At 46.3% G+C, this 18,541-nt stretch overlaps 1 pseudogene; it reads left to right on the top strand.

The window, feature by feature from the left end:
* Positions 1 to 5,240: 5,240 nt before the first annotated feature.
* On the top strand, positions 5,241 to 14,116 carry LOC121461532 (annotated as a pseudogene).
* The last annotated feature ends 4,425 nt before the right edge of the window (positions 14,117 to 18,541 follow it).

Below are 18,541 nucleotides of genomic sequence, written 5' to 3' on the forward strand. Positions count from 1 at the left end.
TTGTATTGTTTTCTTTGTTTCTATTCTGTTGATTTCAGCTCTCAATTTGATTATTTCCTGCCATCTAGTCCTCTTCGGTGAGTTTGCTTCTTTTTGTTCTAAAGTTTTCACATGTTCTGTTAATTCACTAGTGTGGGATTTTTTCCAGCTTCTTTATGTAGGCATCTAGTGCTATCAACTTTCCTCTTAACACTGCTTTCATTGTGTCCCATAAACTTGGGTATGTTATGTGGTCATTTTCAATAAATTTTAGGAAGTCTTTAATTTCCCCCTTTATTTCTTCCTTGACCCATTGATGATTCAGGTGAACATTGCTTATTTCCATGTATTTGTTGGCTTTCTGGAATTAGTATTACTATTGAATTCTAATTTTAATCCATGGTAATCTGAAAAGATACATGGGGTTGTTCCAATTTTTTGTATTTGTTGAGGTTTGTTTTGTTACAGAGTAGGAGGTCAATTTTTGAGAAGTTTCCATGAGGTGCAGAGAATAAGGTATATTCTTTTGTGTTTGGATGGAATATTCTATAGTGGCTGTTAAGTCCATTTGAGTCATAACATCTGTTAGTTACCTTATTTCTCTGTTCATTTTTATGTCTGACTGACCTGTCCAGTGGTTAGAGTGCAGTGTTGAAGTCTCCCACTATTAGTGTGTGGGGTTTAATGTATGGTTTAAACTTTAGAAGTGTTTCTTTTACATATGACTGAGCCCTTGTATTTGGGGCATAGATGTTCAGTATTAAGATTTCCTCTTGATGGATTTTTCCTGTGACTAATATGAAATGTCCTTCTTTGTCTCTTTTAATTGATTTTAGTTTGAAGTCTACTTTGTTAGACATTGGGATAGCTACACCAGTTGTTTCTTAGATCCATTTGATTGGAAATTTTTTTCCCAACCCTTTACTCTAAGGCTATGTCTGTCTCTCTCTCTCTCTCTCTCTCTCTCTCTCTCTCTCTCTCTTTTTTTTTTTTTTTTTTGGTTTTTCGAGACAGGGTTTCTCCATAGCTTTTTTGGTTCCTGTCCTGGAACTAGCTCTTGTAGACCAGGCTGGCCTCGAACTCCCAGAGATCCACCTGCCTATGCCTCCTGAGTGCTGAGATTAAAGGCGTGCACCACCACCGCCTGGCCCTATGTCTGTCTTTGAGGTTGAGGTGTGTTTCTTGTATGCAGAAGAAGGATGGATTCTGTTTTTGTATCCAATCTGTTAGCCTATATCTTTTTACAGTTGAGTTGAGCCCATTTGTATTAAGTGATATTAATGACCAGTGATTGCTATCTCCTGTTAATTTACTTTTTATTGTTGGTGATGTTAATTGTGTGTTTTCCACTTCTTTGGGATTTGCTGCTATAAGACCATCAATTGTCTGTGTTTTTGTTGATATAGCCAACTTCCTTGGGTTGGAGTTTTCCTTCTAGTATTTTGTAGGGCTGAGTTTATGGGTAGCTATTGGTTAAATGTGGTTTTGTCATGGAATATCTTGTTTTGTCCTTCTATGGTGATTGAAAGATTTTTCTTGGTGTAATAGTCTGAGTGGCATCTGTGGTCTCTTATTGTCTGCATAATGCTTGACCACGACCTTTTGGCTTTCATTGTCTTCGATGAGAAGTCAGGTGTAATTCTGATAGGTATGCCTTTATATGTTACTTGACCTATTTCCTTCACAGCTCTTAATATTCTTTCTTTATTCTGTATGTCTAGTGTTTTGATTATTAAGTGGTGACGGGACTTTTTTCCATCTAGTCTATTTGGTGTTCTATATGCTTCTTATATCTTATAGGCATATCTTCCTTTATGTTTAGAAAGTTTTCTTCTAAGATTTTGTTAAATATATTTTCTGTGGTTTTGAGTTGAACTTCTCCTATCTCTAATATTCTTAGGTTTGGTCTTTTCATGGTGTCCCATATTTCCTGGATATTTTGGGTTAAGCTTTTGTTAGATTTAATTTTTCTTTGACTGGTGAGTCTATTTCCACTATTGTATCTTCAGCGCTTGAGATTCTCTTTTCCATCTCTTGTATTCTGCTGTTTCTGTTTGCATTTGTGGTTCCTGATCATTTTCTCAGAACTTCTGTTTTTATAATTCCATTGGCTTATGTTTTCTTCATTGTCTCTATTTCAGTTTTCAAGTCTTGAATAGTTTCTTTCATATGTTTGATTGTTTTTTCTTGGTTTTCCTTAAGGGATTTGCTGATGTCTTCCAATTTTTTGTTTGTCTTTTCTTCTATTTCTTTGAGGGAATTTCTCATTTCCTCTTTAAGAGTCTCAAACATGCTCCTGAAGTGATTAATCTTCTAGGTGCCAGTGAATCCAAGGTTCAGAGGATTGTTTCTCATGTTATACTCAGTGCCACAGTTCTAGTTACCCCATTGATCACTCCTTATTCCTGGAGGGTGCTCAGAGCTCCTGGACTTTGCTCCACTCCCCTGGAGTTTGCTGTCTAAGGCCTGCTCTAGGCTAGGTTATTGGTTCAGTTCTGTTTCTGTAAAAGTCCCTGATCTGGATCTACTCCTGCAGAGGTCCCTGGCTTGGTGTTGCCTGTAAATTCTTCTGGCTCTGATCTTCTCCCTCAGAGGTCCCAGACTCACACTTGAACCGACAGTGTTTCTGGTTCCTGCCTACTTTCTTTGGTGTCCCAGACCGAAACCCAGACCCACAGAGGTTCTGGCTCAGGCCTATTCCCTCAGAGGTCCCAGACTCATGCCTAGATCTGCAGATATCTCTGGTTCCTGCCTACTCCCTCTGAGGTCCCAGACTCATGCCCAGACCCCCAGCAGTCTCTGGATCTGGCCCACTCACTCAGTGGTTGCTCTCCTGTACCTGCTCCTGTGGAGTTTGCTGTCTCAGGTCTGCTCTGGTCCAGGTTGCTGGCTCAGTCCTGCCTCCACAAATGTCCCTGGTCTGGATCTATTCCTGCTCCTGTGGAACTTGCTGTCTCAAGCCCGCTTTGGCCTAGGTTGCTGGCCCAATCCTGCTTCTGCAAATTACCCTGGTCTTTGTCTATTCCTGCTCCCATGGAGTTCGCTGTCCCAGGCCTGCTTTGGCCCAGGTCGCTGGCTCAGTCCTGTTCCTATGGAGTTCACTATCTCAGGCCTGCTCTGCCATTTTTTAAAAATATTTATTTATTTATTATGTATACAATATTCTTTCTGCGTGTATGCCTGAAGGCCAGAAGAGGGCACCAGATCTCATTACAGATGGTTGTGAGCCACCATGTGGTTGCTGGGAATTGAACTCAGGACCTTTGGAAGAGCAGGCAATGCTCCTAACCGCTGAGCCATCTCTCCATCCCCTGCTCTGCCATTTTTACTTTTTAATTTCTTTCTACTTAATGTACTAGCTGCTCAAGGTTTCATTATCTCATACAAACTCTTTCTTTGTTGTTATTTTTCATTCAAGGTTTCTCTGTAGTTTGGGAGCCTGTCCTAGCACTAGCTCTGTGGACCAGACTGGCCTTGAAGGCACGTTAGCAAGCTATATGAAGCCACACCTGATAATCAGCTCCTAATTATGACTAAGACCTGACTTATGCTATTATCACGCAATGATCATCAGCTGCTTGCATATGCGTGGGCCTATGGGCAGTACCCACCTGGCAATCCAGGGATGGCAGCCCGTGCCTTTTTAAGGGCTGGGAGAGGTTGGCCTTGGGGGAGAGAGAGAGAGGAGAGAGAGAGAAAAGTGAATAAAGTCCTGGAATAAACTGCAGTGAGAAGAGCTCCGGTGTGTCGTGCGTCATCCTTGCGGGACGAGGCTGTCTGTCACAAGTGGTGGCCTCGTACGGGGACAAGTCGTACAGGGACAAGTCATACGGGGAACCTCCAAACCTCTCTCCGTGGAGCCCAGAACTTGCTGCAGTCAGGGGTGCACCGGTAAGATTGAGGAATCGCAATAAATGCGGGTTTTATGCTCTCACCTGTAGAAAAGGTAGAGCAGGAAAGCAGAGCCACGACCAAAGTGGATGGTTTAAAGTGAAACTAAAAGGAAGAATGGGATTTTAGAATGGGCGCTTCAACATCACACCTGATTTTTCTGGCTCTTAACGAGCTGTTATGGAGCACTTTGGAGAGGTTTTTGGCTAAATATGACACAATTGCACCTTTGTTTGCCATCTCTGGCAATCTTAATGTGTCATCCTGGGATAAGCCTGGTAGAGATCTGAACTTTGCCACTGAGCAAGGTACGCTAAGGAAGGGAGTTGTATTCACGTGGTTTGAATTACCGAGACCGCCTGAGATCGCAGTGAAGTGTGAGCAGCTGTGGCTCCAAGGCCAAGGAGCTCCAGGCAGCTCCAAGGCCAAGCAGCACTGAGGGACTGCAAAGCTGCAAACACCCGGGACCTGCCTCAGGGCGTAGAAGCACAGCACAACCACAACCACAATAAGATCCTAAGATCCGTTGGCCTAGAGGGCAACCGGCCGGACTGGGTTGGGGCCTGCCGCTCAGCCCTACCTACTGTGCCTCCACCTTACAGCTCGGTGGGGGGTGGGGAAGTGGAACCTCCGCCTCTCCCCCAGTGTTGCTGTGAGTCCGAGCACGACTGGAAAATGGCAGTAAGAATGCAGCATCCCCAGTCAGCAGGAAGTAGCCAGACGGATTGACAACGCCCAAATTCCCTATAAGATAATTTAAGCAGGGTCCCTTCAGAGCAACAAGCCTGCTTTCTCCTGAGTTCTGCTCCACCCTTCAGTGGTTGCAGAGCAGCCTGCTTTCCTGAGTTCCGCGCCACTCCATGCACCAGTTTGGAGAAGGCAGCTGGAGCAGAGCTTTGCTAAGTGGCTGTGGTGGAAGGCACATTGCCTCAGCCCAGTCGGTGTCTAGCCTGGCGGATGCCACAGCAGTGCCAAGAGTCTCAGCAAACGCAACAACAAGTGCTGGAGCTGAGACAAGCTGGAGCACAGACCTCACAGGGCTGCCCGAGAATGCGTAGCTGCGGGGAAAGGAAAAGACAATGGCAGTTTCAGGCTCTGCACGCCACTGAAGAGTCTGCAGCAGAGCGAATTTAAATCAAGAGACTGCCCTATTGTAGGAGCAGGTACCTGTGTGTTCTGTTTTAGCCAAAGGGTTGGTAGAATACCATAGCCCAAATGGGAGGTTGGGTCTAGTGGTGATTGGGGATTCTACTGCTGGCAATCTCAACACCTGTTGCCATGGGCATTCATTTTAAATCCTGTGTAAGATCAGACAATCCATGAGAATGCGGTATATGGTTACTTAGCAGAAGCAGGATCAGCTGAGCTGCTAGGGAAGCCAAAGAGGTGCATGAGGGAGTAGGTGTCTTCCATGCACTCAGCTGACAAGAATGAATGTGCCACGGGGGTATGGCAGCTGGCGTATGTTATTAGAGGCAAGTCTATAGTCTGTCAAACATTTCTATCCATCCGGGGCTGTGTGTGACCAACATTCAATATGACTCATGCAACTAATTTGTTTAAAGAATTGTCTAGATATCTTTTAGGCAATTGGTCTGGTAAATTCGAACAACTGGAAAAGTTGCAGGTGGCGATGGTGACTGCAAATTCCACATGCATGGATACCAGCCTGGCAGAAGAACTATCTTCCTGGATCACTCCATGGATCATCTGAAGGAGTGGGCGGGATAAGAGCCCTAACAGGCTTAATGGTGCTTGCCTCCCTGGTATGCCTATGGTGCATTTGTCACATAAGGGTTTCACAGCATTGCAATGCAGTTGTGATCATTCAGGCCTTCACGGCTATTGAAGCAGGACAGTCCCCTCAAGCTTGGTTATCTATATTTGAGCACAGGATGCGAGGCTTGTGCACTGCACTTGAGGTAAGCATACATCAGCCTCAAGAATAGCAAGTCTGATTGCATGTGGGTTGGTGTCTAACTCCCACCTCTGTAAAGAGACACTGGACAGGTCTAGTGTTCTCTGAGTGGATGACACCTGGACAAACACTAGTACATGTTCAATTTTTAACAGAGATCAGACCTCTACTCTTACCTGTTGCTTTACAAAACAAAAGGGGGAACTGTAGCAAGCTGCGTGAAGCCACACCTGATAATCAGCTCCTAATTATGACTAAGACCTGACTTATGCTATTATCACGCAATGATCATCAGCTGCTTGCATATGTGTGGGCCTATGGGCAGTGCCCACCTGGCAATCCAGCGTTGGCAGCCCGTGCCTTTTTAAGGGCTGGGAGAGGTCTGCCCGGGAGGAGAGAGAGGGAGAGAGAGAGAAAAGTGAATAAAGTCCTGGAATAAACTGCAGTGAGAAGAGCTCCAGTGTGTTGTGCGTCATCCTTGCTGGATGAGGTGGGGCGTGACAGGCACAGAGATTTCACAGTCTCTGCCTCCCAAATGCTAAGATTTAATGTATGTGCTACCACTGTCTGGACCCCATAGAAACTCTTTTTTTTAAAAAAAATATTTATTTATTTATTTATTTATTTATTATGTATACAATATTCTGTCTGTGTGTATATCTGCAGGCCAGAAGAGGGCACCAGACCTCATTCCAGATGGTTGTGAGCCACCATGTGGTTGCTGGGAATTGAACTCGGGACCTTTGAAAGAGCAGGCAATGCTCTTAACCACTGAGCCATCGCTCCAGCCCCCATATGTAGGGATAAGTCCCGCCCCTTAGAGGGCGTGTTCACCTCGGCTAATGTTTGCCTATAAATTTGGCAAGCATGCTCACAGCGCTTGCTTCTGCTTTCCTGGTCTCTGCAGGAACGGTAGTTCTGTAAGTCTATTTCTCCATTAAAGCTACATATGTATATATATATATATATATATATATATATATATATATATATATATTACAATCTCTCTGCATTCGTTTACGCCGATACACCCATAAAAACTCTTAAAGGAGCCATATCCTCCTTTTTTTTCAACTTTCTCAGGCCAAATGGAAATACAGCCCACATTAATTCGCTAAAATATTGGAGGTTTTTCTTATTACTCTTTTGGGGGCAAGGCACCCAGCTACAAAGCAAACCATGAAATAAGAGTAAGATTTACTGAAGTAAGAGGATGGAAAAAGCCAAGAGGCAAAAGAGAGAGAGGTTAATTTAAGAAGAGCAGACAAGAAACAAGACAAGCTAAGGCTTAAGTAAGAATAAGCCTCCACATGAGATTTATTTGGGAGCTGGATAACAGGCCCCCAAAGAAAACCAACAACACACAGGTATGTGGGACTCAGTGAGTTTGAAGTCAGCCTGATCAACAACTGGGTTCCAGAGCAGCCAAGGCTACATGGAGAATCCCTGTGCCAAAACCCAAAAAAAACAAACAAAAAAAAAGGAAGAAAAGAACATATAATGAATATAAACTGGGTACTGGGAACAACCCACATGTGGCTTCCAGAGCATTCCTCTCCATCTCTCAGTCTATGTGCAGGGCTGTCGTTTCTCCACAGCTGTGTCCTCAGCTGACACCTTCTGCACTGTCCCCAGCATGCCATTTGTTCTCCACCTTGCCTGGAAAGAGGACAGCAGGGCTGGACTACAGGACAGGCTTCTTAAATAACAGTCACAGAGTCCAGAGAGGCAGACAGGCTTTGGATTCAGTTCTTTCTGTCCTAGGAGTCACCATTGAGAGACCTGTGAGTCACCAGATCCCTGGTCACAGCAGCTGTCCCCATTCTGTCCCACAGGTTGTTATTTCCTCCTGTAGCCTGGACACCCGGTGAGCTGTAAGGAAAGCTGTCAGGATCCTCTGAGTGACACCAAGACCCAGCAGCTGTCATGGGCTCCCCAGGTAATCAGTCTGTTCTCTGTGATGCTCATGGCCTAGGACTGCCAGGGCCTCCCTGCTGAGGCCTGCTGAGGAGTCAAAGATGATAACATAAGTTAGTTGTTAAAGCTGACTTTTGTCATTGTTGTAAATAATGAAAGCAGATTATCTCACTGACAATATTGCTTATTTTGGTCCATTCTAGAAGGGAGGCAGGATGGGCAGTCCACATCATGGCACACAAAAGCAGTAACATGAAGGGCCAAGACAAGACGGCAATCAGCCCCAAGACACATCCCAGCTGCCGTCCTGACCCCAGCCAGGCTCAACTTCCCAAGGTGCCTCAGCTCAGTCTGAACCACTCATGCACTCAGAGAATTAGGATCTGTTATTTCTGGGAACTCCCTCACACCCCACCGAGAGAAGGGCTACTGATCTCCCAGATATTTATTAACCCAGTGAATTGAAACACAGGATTAATAACTGATCATCCCAGTGACAAAGTCAATTTGGGACTAGAGAGTGGCTCAGCGGTTAAGAGCACTGGCTGCTCTTTCATAAGACATGGGTTCAGATCCCAACGCCCACATCAGGTTCACAGCAGGCTGTAACTGCAGCTCCAGGGGACCCAAGGCCCTCTTTGATCACCAGACACACACGTGGTGCATAGACATAAATACAAGCAGGCAAAAATTCCCATACATAAATAAAAATCAGGGGAAAACATCACATTCAAGGACTGGGCCCCAGGCACACAGTAGATGGATGCCATCACTGGACTCTCCTTCTTCCTGGGGACGAGAGACTCACTTTCTAACTGTTCTGAGCTGAAAACCATACGTGTCTCTAAAATACCATGACATCTCCCTAGTATATCTGTCCTCTCAGGATGCCATCACAAAGTGACACTGGGTAGGTGGTTTAAAGAGAAAAGACCTCTTCTCTCACTGTTCTGGAATCCAGCAACCACAATCAAAGTGTGGCAGATTAGCCCTGGGCAGGGGGGGGGGGGGACACTCTCTTCCAAGCTGGTAGAGGGAGCCCATACCCTGTTCTAGCCCAAGGTCTCTCTTGTGTGTCTGGAGAGAAGAGAGTATAAAAGAGAGAAAGAGAAGGAGGGAATGGAGGGAGGGAGCTTCTTCTGACTGCTGTGAGGACACTAACCCTCTGGGTCAGGGACCTCACTCACAACCTCACTTGCTTCCTTCTCTATCTCCAAATACAGTTACCTGGTGATAGAGCTTTAACAAATGTGTTAAGGGTCACAACTCAGTCCCTACCAAAAGTGATAGGGGACAGATGCTCAGGAACACATTTTGAAACCTAGTTTCATGAATCCATTCAAGCTCTCCAGCATGGTCCTCTAACCATATTCCTTTTCCTTCCCATCCAGAGAGGAACGGCTTCATTATGTCTGTGTTTGACTACCTCTGGGACACAAGAAACACAGAGGCCCTGCAGGTCCTGCCTACTAAAGAGGAATCTGGAATACAACTTGTGGAAAGAGCTGGTCTGTCCAGTTTCTCTCCATTTAATTTGATGTTGGCTGTTGGCTTGTTGTTTATTGTTTATATTACATATAGGTATGTTCCTGTATCCCTAATCTTTCCTAAACCTTTATCATGAAATGGGGTGGATTTTGCCAAAGGCTTTTTTCAGCATGTAAGAAAGTTATCATGTGGTTTTTGTCTTTCTGTCTGTTTATATGGTGGATTACATTGACAGATTTTCTTATATTGAACCATCCCAGCATGTAAGGGATGAACCCTACTTGTTCATGATGAATGTTTTTACGTGTTCTAGGATTGAGTTAGCCAATATTTTGTGACGTTTTTGCATCAGTGTTCTACATGGAGACTCTTTCATTGTTGCATCGTTGTGTGGTTTGGGTTAAGGTAACAGTAGCCTGATAGAAAGAATTGTACCTAGCTTTTCTATGTGGACTCTGGAACACAGAACTCAGGTCCACGTGTTTGTATGGCAAACACTTTACCTAATTAACCACATTCTAAGGGGGCATCTAGATATTAAGAGAGAATTGTCTGCTGTCCTCAAGACACAGTGCAGTCACGTGACAGCTCACACAGGGTGACACACACCAAGAAAGATGCCTTGGTAGAGAAGCTGTATTCTGACACGAGTTAGCAGTCAGGAAGGTGCTGGTCTGGGCTGTTGCTCTAAGGGAAAGAGACAGAAGAGGTCTGGATATGCATTCAGCTGGGGACTATGGCAGACAAGCTGAGTGAGGGGCAGAAGCTGACCTCATGGGATTCCTCCTGAAAGAGGTCAAGACTAAGACACCAGAAGATAAACACAGGAACTTGATTGAGTATTGAGTATCAAAGGCAGAGCGGTCTCACAACCTGACTTAAGATTCTTGGCAAGGCTGGGCAGGGAACACCAACGTACACAGGAAAGGCATGGAAAGTCAAGACTGAGCCACACTATGAAAGTAGCTTAGAAAAGTTTAGTAAAGTTGACTCAAGGAAAAATATTTACCCACATAAGCCTCAGTGTCCAGAAGTTTGTTGGGCCTTAATCACATACACAGTCCCCATGAGAGTCCTGGGGTCTGCCTTTCTCCTGGAGCCCATGCCTTTAGTGTCTAGATTCCCCTGTAGGTCAGAAATGACAGCAAAATCCCACCACATGTCACCATTCTCAGGCTTGAAATTCATCCTTCGGAGAGCTAGAGAACCTACCTATTTGGTTTTTTTTTTCATTCTTTCTTTTTTCTATTACTTTATAAATAATACCAATCAAAGTTCCCACTTCATTCCCTCCTCCCACTTTCCTCCTGATCCCCCACACACCCTTCCCCACCCCTCTCCACTCCTAAGAGAGGGCGTGGCACCCTGTCCTGTGGGAAGTCCAAGGCTCTTTCCCCCTACATCCAGGCTTAGGAAGGTGTGCATCCAAAGAGAATAGGATCCCAAAAAGGCAGTACATGCAGTAGAGACAAATCCCAGTGCCATTATCATTGGTCCCTCAGTCTGCCCCAAATGTCATCACAATTCAGAGGGTCCAGTTTGATCCCATGCTCGTTTATTCCCAGTCCAGCTGGAGTTGGTGAGCTCCCATTAGCTCAGGCACACTGTCTCAGTGGGTGAACAAACCCCTCATGGTCCTGACTTCCTTGTTCATATTCTCCCTCCTTCTGCTCTTCAACTTGACCTTGGGAGCTCAGTCCATTGCTCCAATGTGGGTCTCTGTCTCCATCTGTCTCCGGATGAAGGTTCTATGGTGATATTCAACGTAGTCATCAGTCTGACTACAGGACAAGGCCAGTTCAGTCACCCTCTCCTCTGCTGCCCAGGGTCCTAGCTGGGGTCATCCCCATGGCCTCCTGGGAGCCCTTCCAGAGCCAAGCCTCTTGCCAACCCTAAAATGGCTCCCTCAATTAAGATATCTCCTTCCCTGCTCCCATATCTGTCCTTCCTCCATCTCAACCATCCCACTCCCCCAAGCTCTCCCTAACCCTCCCCTTCTCCCTTCTCTCTCCCTCCCTCCCATTCACTCCAACCCCCACCCCCATGCTTCCAATTTTTCCCTGGCGATCTTGTCTGCTTCCAATTTCCAGGAGGATCTATATGTGTTTTTCTTTGGGTTCACCTTATTACTTAGCTTCTCTAGGATCATGAACTATAGGCTCAATGTCCTTTGTTTATGGCTAGAATCCACTAATGAGTGAGTACATAGCATATTGATATTTTTGGGTTTGGGTTTTCTCACTCAGGATAGTGTTTTCTACTTCCATCCATTTGCATGCAAAATTCAAGATGTCATTTTTTTTAATATTTATTTATTTAGTATACAGTGTTCTGCCTGAACATATCCCTGCAGGCCAGAAGAGGGCACCAGACCCCATTACTGATGGTTGTGAGCCACCATGTGGTTGCTGGGAATTGAACTCAGGACCTTTGGAAGAGCAGGCAATGCTCTTAACCTCTGAGCCATCTCTCCAGCCCCAAGATGTCATTGTTTTTAACACATTGTATATGTGCCATACTTTCTTTATCCATTCTTCCATTGAAGGGCATCTAGGTTCTGGCTATTACAAATAGTGCTGCTATGAACATAGTAGAACAAATGTTTTTGTAGTATGATTGGGCATCTTTTGGGTATATTCCCAAGAGTAGAATTGCTGGATCCTGAGGGAGGTTGACTCCCAATTTTCGGAGAAACAGCCACACTGATTTCCAAAGTGGTTGCACAAGTTTGCATTCCGACCAGCAATGGATGAGTGTTCCACTTACTTCACATCTATTCCAGCATAAGCTATCATTGGTGTTTTTGATTTTAGCCATCTGACAGGTGTAAGATGGTATCTCAAAGATGTTTTAATTTGCATTTCCCTGATAGCTAAGAAAGTTGAACATGTCCTTAAGTATCTTTTGACATTTGAAATTCTTCTGTTGAGAATTCTCTGTTTAGTTCAGTACCCCATTTTTAATTGGTTTATTTAGAATTTTAATGTCTAATTTCTTGAGCATCTGAGGGAATGAAATGGAGGATTGTCTTAAAGCTCTGATTGCCCCAGGACAGATCTTTCCAAACTCTCTTCCTCACTCTGTTAGTTGGTCTCTCCCTTTACAGGAAAGTGAAAGATGCCTCACATAAAGCTCATGGTGAGACCACAGTGGATACAGAAGTAGCAGATGAAGAGAAACACCAAAAGGCCCTGCAGGAGAAGAAAAGGTTTTTGGAAGTTTATCCTCGGGTGAAACTGGAGCTCGAGGAGCGCATCAGGAAGCTCCACGCCCTTGCAGACAAGATTGACAAGGTGCACAAGGACTGCACCATCACACAAGTGGTGGCCAGCTCCACCGGTGCTGTGTCTGGGGTCCTGACAGTCCTTGGTATTGCTCTGGCACCTGTGACAGCAGGGGTCAGTCTGGGACTTTCAGCCTTTCCACAACCATTGTGGAAAAGGTAAGCACAGCGTCGGTGGAAGCTGAAGCCAGCCAGCTTCTGACAAGGAGCAATGACACTGAGAATGACATTAAAAGCAACAACACTGAGAAGGTCATTAAAGAAGTTTTGGAGAAGAACACCCCCAAACTGTTTTCTGTATTTATGAAATCCTCCCGGAAACTGGAAGTCATGAAGAAGAACATTGATGCCATCAAGCTGACCAAAGCCAGCCCTCGCCTGGCAAGTAATGCCAAGCGTCTAATGACCACAAGGAAGGTGTCAGCCCAAAGCACTAGACAGGTGAAGAAAGCCTTTGAAGGCACTGCGCTAGCAATGACCAAAGGAGCCCGGATCATGGGTGCAGCCACTGCAGGTCTCACCCTTGTGCTAGATGTGGTCAGTCTCATAGAAGACTCAAAGCATTTGCATGAGGGTGCAAAGGCAGAGTCTGCTGCAAAGCTGCGGCAGAAGGCTCAGGAACTGGAGCAGAAGTTGCAGGAGCTCATCTGGGTTCATGACATCCTGATTCAGTGACCTCTTCTTCAGTGCAGCTCAGAGGACTGGGGGTGGGGTGTGCTGGGCAGAGCCATGGACACTTGATGGCTCCTTAGTGTATCCTCTTTATACCAATGCCGGATGGTGGTAGTGCCTGCTAGAGGAGAGGCCACATTAAGAGAAAGGAAGCCAGGACAGAGGTGGGACAGGCTTGTGATCTCCCACTACACTTCCCTGCACTTTTAGATCCAAAAACCTCCAACATCCCACATAAGGACCACGCTCCCAAGCTGGGGAGCACATCCAAGGCCTGACTAAGCACAGCATGGCTGCTCCTCAGTCACACCCACCACACTGCTCCTAACTGAAGCTCACCATCCTCACAGGTCCCTGAGCTGCCAACTTTCCCACTGCTTTCTGAATGCTTGCATAGAGACTTCTTCTCCTTCCTAGTTCTGCCTCATTCTGGGTTTTTCCAATTATTTCCCAATCTTACAATCAGATTCTGGGTGTGAACCCCATTTTTTTCTTCATGGTTTGGTCACATGGAGTGATGGAGATTTTAGTGGAATGCTCAGAGGGTAGAAAGGGAGGGATGCTGGGGACACCATCTGCAGGGTCATCACAGGTTCTTGGTCTTATGTGCCAGCCGTGGGCTCTACAGGAAGGAGGGGTGACAGGATGTGGTGGTGAGTTCTGCTCTCTGTAAGCAGACTCTTGGGGAAATCTCAAGGCTTAATTCCTACTGAAGTTTAAAACCTGCTCTAATTGGATGAGATCTGCTGAGATGCACGTGAAAGCTGCACTTGCTCCATTATATGTGAAGAATTAATTAGTAAACACTGTAAACCGGCCTGGTCATGCTTTGTGTTGTATGAAAATGATATCACATGTTTTCTAGATTGTTGACTACAGAAAGTTGATCATTGTCTCCAGATTTCTATCATCTCCTCTTTTTAAAACTGTTTTCTTTATTGTGGATTAACAAGAATATTTGAAATTTATACAAGAACCGTTTTCCTTCTTGATCTCACCCTCCCCTTCTGGCCACAGAAGCACCCTGAGGCTGCAGCAGTGAGCGGTGTCCCCTCGTTCCTTACCACTCAAGTGGCCTTCTTCCTAAGTTCTGAACACCTGAGACAGAGAGATGACCTGTGTACTTCCTGGGTCTTGTCTGTTAGAGGATCATTCTTGGGTCACACAGCCCCTCTGTCCTTCCTTGGAAGGGATGTCTGGCCAAGGGACAGCTGGATGTGGACAAAGCCATTGCCCTGGGGACTCAGAGTGGGAAGAGAACTGAGTAGTGGACAAACATGGGAAAGAAATCAATCTGCATCATGAGCCGCCTAGCAACTTGCTCCTCAGTGTCCAAGTTAATGGAGTCCTCTCTACTGCTGAGCCCATGTGCCCCTGTGATAGTGAACACTGTGCCAGGGCTCAGATTCTGTCCCAGAACAAACTCAAGAGCCATCACCAGAGCTCACCACATCCTTGACCTTGAACCCTTAGGACACAAATTACTTGAAGAGCCTGTGCCTTTGTCACTGCACTCTTCAAGGCTCACAGGCCTCTCAAAACTACTGCACCATAGCCCTTTCAATGAATGATCACTTTAGGTGTCTAGTGCCCAGAGAGTTCCCTGCAGCTTCCAGTCCAGGGCCACTTCACCTCCATGGTTCTGCCCACAAGGAACACACCTTCCTTTACGAAAGACAGAAACAAGCCATGGTGGGTGTCAGTGAGAATTGACAGTGGTCACTTTTCATAGATACAGCATTACTTCATGGGTGGTGAAAGTATTCTAGTAGGTAGAAGGATACTTTCAAGATAGAGATACATTTAAAAAGAAATTAAAATGAATTTCTATGATGGAAAGACACCAGTAAGGCTCAGAGATGAGTAGAGGCCCCAGAAAGGGACAGGGGAGATGGACAGTGTGGAAGGAAAGACAGCGCAGAGGAAGAGCTGTGACCAGGTTGTCCCTGCTGAACACCAGTGACAGGCAACAGGACAGTGCCTGCAGCTGCTGCCCCTGGAGGGGTCTGTGTTCAGTTCAGGTATCTGAGGTTGTCATGTATGTCACCAACCCATGTTTTGCCCATCGGAAAGTGACCTCCGGATGGTAACAGTGGTGGTGTTGGTGTTGAGGGTGGTAGTGGTGGTGACAGCAGGGGGGGTGGAGCCCTTGGCAGGGGTCAGGGCACCTAAGGGACCAATGAAATTAAAATGGATCCGCATGTGCAGGGCTGGGACAGTGGTGGTGAAGGAGAGAAAGAAACACGGGTTACACATTTATCACCTTTAATGGGCACCTGGTGCAGTCAACCTACTGTGTATACGCGGAAGCTTAAGTAACAATTCCTCCTCAAGGGAATTTAATTATGAAGAATTAAAACTTCACTTCTAACGTACTTAGGATAAAGTGCTCACCTCGGACCTGTGTTCTTGTTACTTCTCTTGAAACCCAACTGTACCTTTGCTTCCCCTGACTTTGAAACGGCTAACACTTAGGAAAGCTATCTCTTCAATTAGAAATAGCAGAAACTGCTGGAACCTTGTCAGCCCGGCTTCTGAAGGCATGCCTGACTGCACTAGATCTAATCTCCAAGCGCCCTCTGCAGGTGACTGCAGGGTATGAATTCAACATTGTTGTTCAGCCCATTAACACAGTGAGAAAACCCTGGTCTGGGCTGGACTTTGCAGAGCACTGGTTGGGTCCAGGCCAGACAGTGAAAACAGCCCTGAGCTCCACAGCCCTCTGTGCTGCTTGATTCTTTACTGCTCAGCTTTTCCACAGCAGCACATTCAGGGCCCGGTGAGTGCAGACAGATTTTATCAGAAGCCAAACAGTTTGTGGTGTGTAGTGTGCAACCCCTTGGGGTCGGAAGACATGGTTTTGGCCTGGCAGGATGGCTCAAAGGATGAAGTTACTTTCCCCAAACATGAAGATGTGAACCTGATCCTGGGGGACCCCTGTTGTGGAAGGCAAGCACCAATACCTCAAGATGTTCTCTGACACCCCTAAGCCCGCCATGGCACCCACTCATTCCCTCCAAAACACATGCACACACTGAGTTAATAAATGAAATTAAATATCATTTATAAAAGATATTGAGGTTATCTGAAATTGGAAGGAAGGAGGAGGCTCAGTCCTTGAGCCTCAGCTTCTTCCAGAGCTGGGAATGGGGTGCTGGCCTAGACAATGTCTCAGGTCACCTGAGTCTGTCTGCCTGATGCTGTATAGACTTGGGATGGATAAACATCAGTTACTGCTCAGGAAAAATGGATGAAACAGTCGACCATGTAACAGGAGGCTGCGTGGGACAGAGGAAATGGACAGGAAGTGTTGGAATCCCACCTGCCATAGTCTTTAATGCGGAGCTATGGATGATGTGAGGTCAAGGGAAGCAGGAAACCTGGTGACCTCCAGGGATTAGAGGGAGAGTTTGTGTCCTGAGAAGGATAATGGTGACATTCACCAGAGCCAGAAAGTGGCTGCTCCTGTCATTAGTATTCAGGCATCTGTACTGGCCTGCCCTTGGGGTCCTGACAGGATCCGTCCTCAGCTACAGCCACTAACAGCACCTCCTGTGCACATCTGCTACATTCCCTTTAAACGGTGGGCCTTGCCCACCTACCGTCTCTCTCTCTCCTCTCTCTCTCTCTCTGTGTCTCTTCTCTCCTCTCTTCTCTCCCCTCTCTCTGTCTCTCTGTGTCTCTCTCTGTCTCTCTGTGTCTCTCTCTGTCTCTCTCTGTATCTCTCTCTGTATTTCACCACTCTTGTCCACAGGGACCAGTCTTCCCCCATTCCTGCCCCCCTCTGCCCCCTCTCCCCCTTCTCCCTCCCCTTCCAGTAAACCTCCTATGTAAGCCTCACTGCAGGACGTGACTTCTCAGTGCAGAATTTCCCAGTGTTGTAATTTTCAAAAGCAGCGAGAGTGAGAAAGATGCCGAGCCACACGTGGAGGGTGTTTGTTGGGGGAAAGGGAATGGGAGGAAGGGGAAGGGGAAAGGAGAGACCAGCCTCTGGGGACAGGAGCACCAGAAGAGATGCGGGGGGTGGGAGGGGGTGGTAGTGAGCAGGCCCACCTTTTACAGGGGAACATAGCAAACGTGCACAGGAGGAGCTCTTAGTGGCTGCAGTGAGGACGGATCCTGTCAGGACCCGAAGGGCCATACAGATGCCTGAATACTAATATTTGTCTCACTAACATCTGGGATGCCAGACCCATTTTTAACACAGCCTGTGGTAAACTCTCACGTGCCACTACAAAAGCAGGGTGCCCGGGTGAGAATTTTTCTCTCTGAAGCTAGTTTTAGAGACTCGGGTCTTTTTCCTGTACAAACAGTTAATTTCCTGAGCTATGATCCTATGTTAGTTGAAACCAAGGTGGGGGGTAAATACAGAATATTAGCAGTCTGTTACGTCAGAGCAGGAGACAGTAGATTCCACCTTCCCGAGTCTGCTGTTGGAGCAGACACATTGCCTGCTGTATGAGGCTCCTTTCTTATCAGTGACAACTGTCAATAAAGAAAGTTTGTGGGGAGCATTTTTATGTAGATTTTGGCTATGAGAAAAGGACTTGACTGAATATTTTTCACACCATGGCTTCACAGTGTGGGGGGAGGTATCCAGTTAACCTACAGGAAAAGTCGATTCATACACTGCAGGGATATTATAGAAGGGAGAAATGCCATGAGTTCACAAGATTTTTACAGAATTGACAGTGACTTATCCAAAGCTTGTCCCATACATAGCTCTGCAAAAACAGATTCTCCAGGTGGAGTGAGCATATACACTCCGTGGATAGTCCGATAGATCTGTCAGCTGTCCATTTACTTATAATACTTGTGGGCTCACCTCCTTTCTCTCCTCCCACTCCTATGTGGGCACCATTGAAGCTGGATCCCCTCTTTAAACCTCACTGGCAGCATCCTCAGGTCTCAGCAGGAGTTTTGAAGGTGAGCCACAGGCTCTGTGTCAGTCACTAGAGCCTGTCTGAACTGGAATCACAGAGCTACTGCGGTCCCTCCATAGATACACCTGCCATCCCTGACCTGCATATGTGTGTCAAACTGAGGAGAGTTATCTGCACTTTGTCATGGAAATAGGGTAGTTGTGGTTACACGCCATCCTCTGCCTACAGTTCCTCTACGACCCTCCTGGAAGTTGGCACTTGTGATTTGGGCTCTGCTGTCTCATCTGAGCAAAGGCATATAGGCTTCTTCTCGAAATCAGGAGGTTGGCTAGACTCAGGGCTGGGGGCAGTGAGCACCTCTTCTGTTTCCCTGTGTTCACCCAGAGCTGTGAACAAGGGATGCACTTCTCTTCCCTGGTTTTGCAGACCTGGGATGTTTGCCTCTTGAGTGACTTCAGATGCCCCATTTTTCACATAGTCAGTTGTCCCTACTATGTGATGTCCCTACTA

Source organism: Microtus oregoni, unplaced genomic scaffold (assembly GCF_018167655.1).
Source record: "Microtus oregoni isolate MIOR12 unplaced genomic scaffold, Mior012 000022F_ref0000154, whole genome shotgun sequence".
NCBI classification, from domain to species: domain Eukaryota; kingdom Metazoa; phylum Chordata; class Mammalia; order Rodentia; family Cricetidae; genus Microtus; species Microtus oregoni.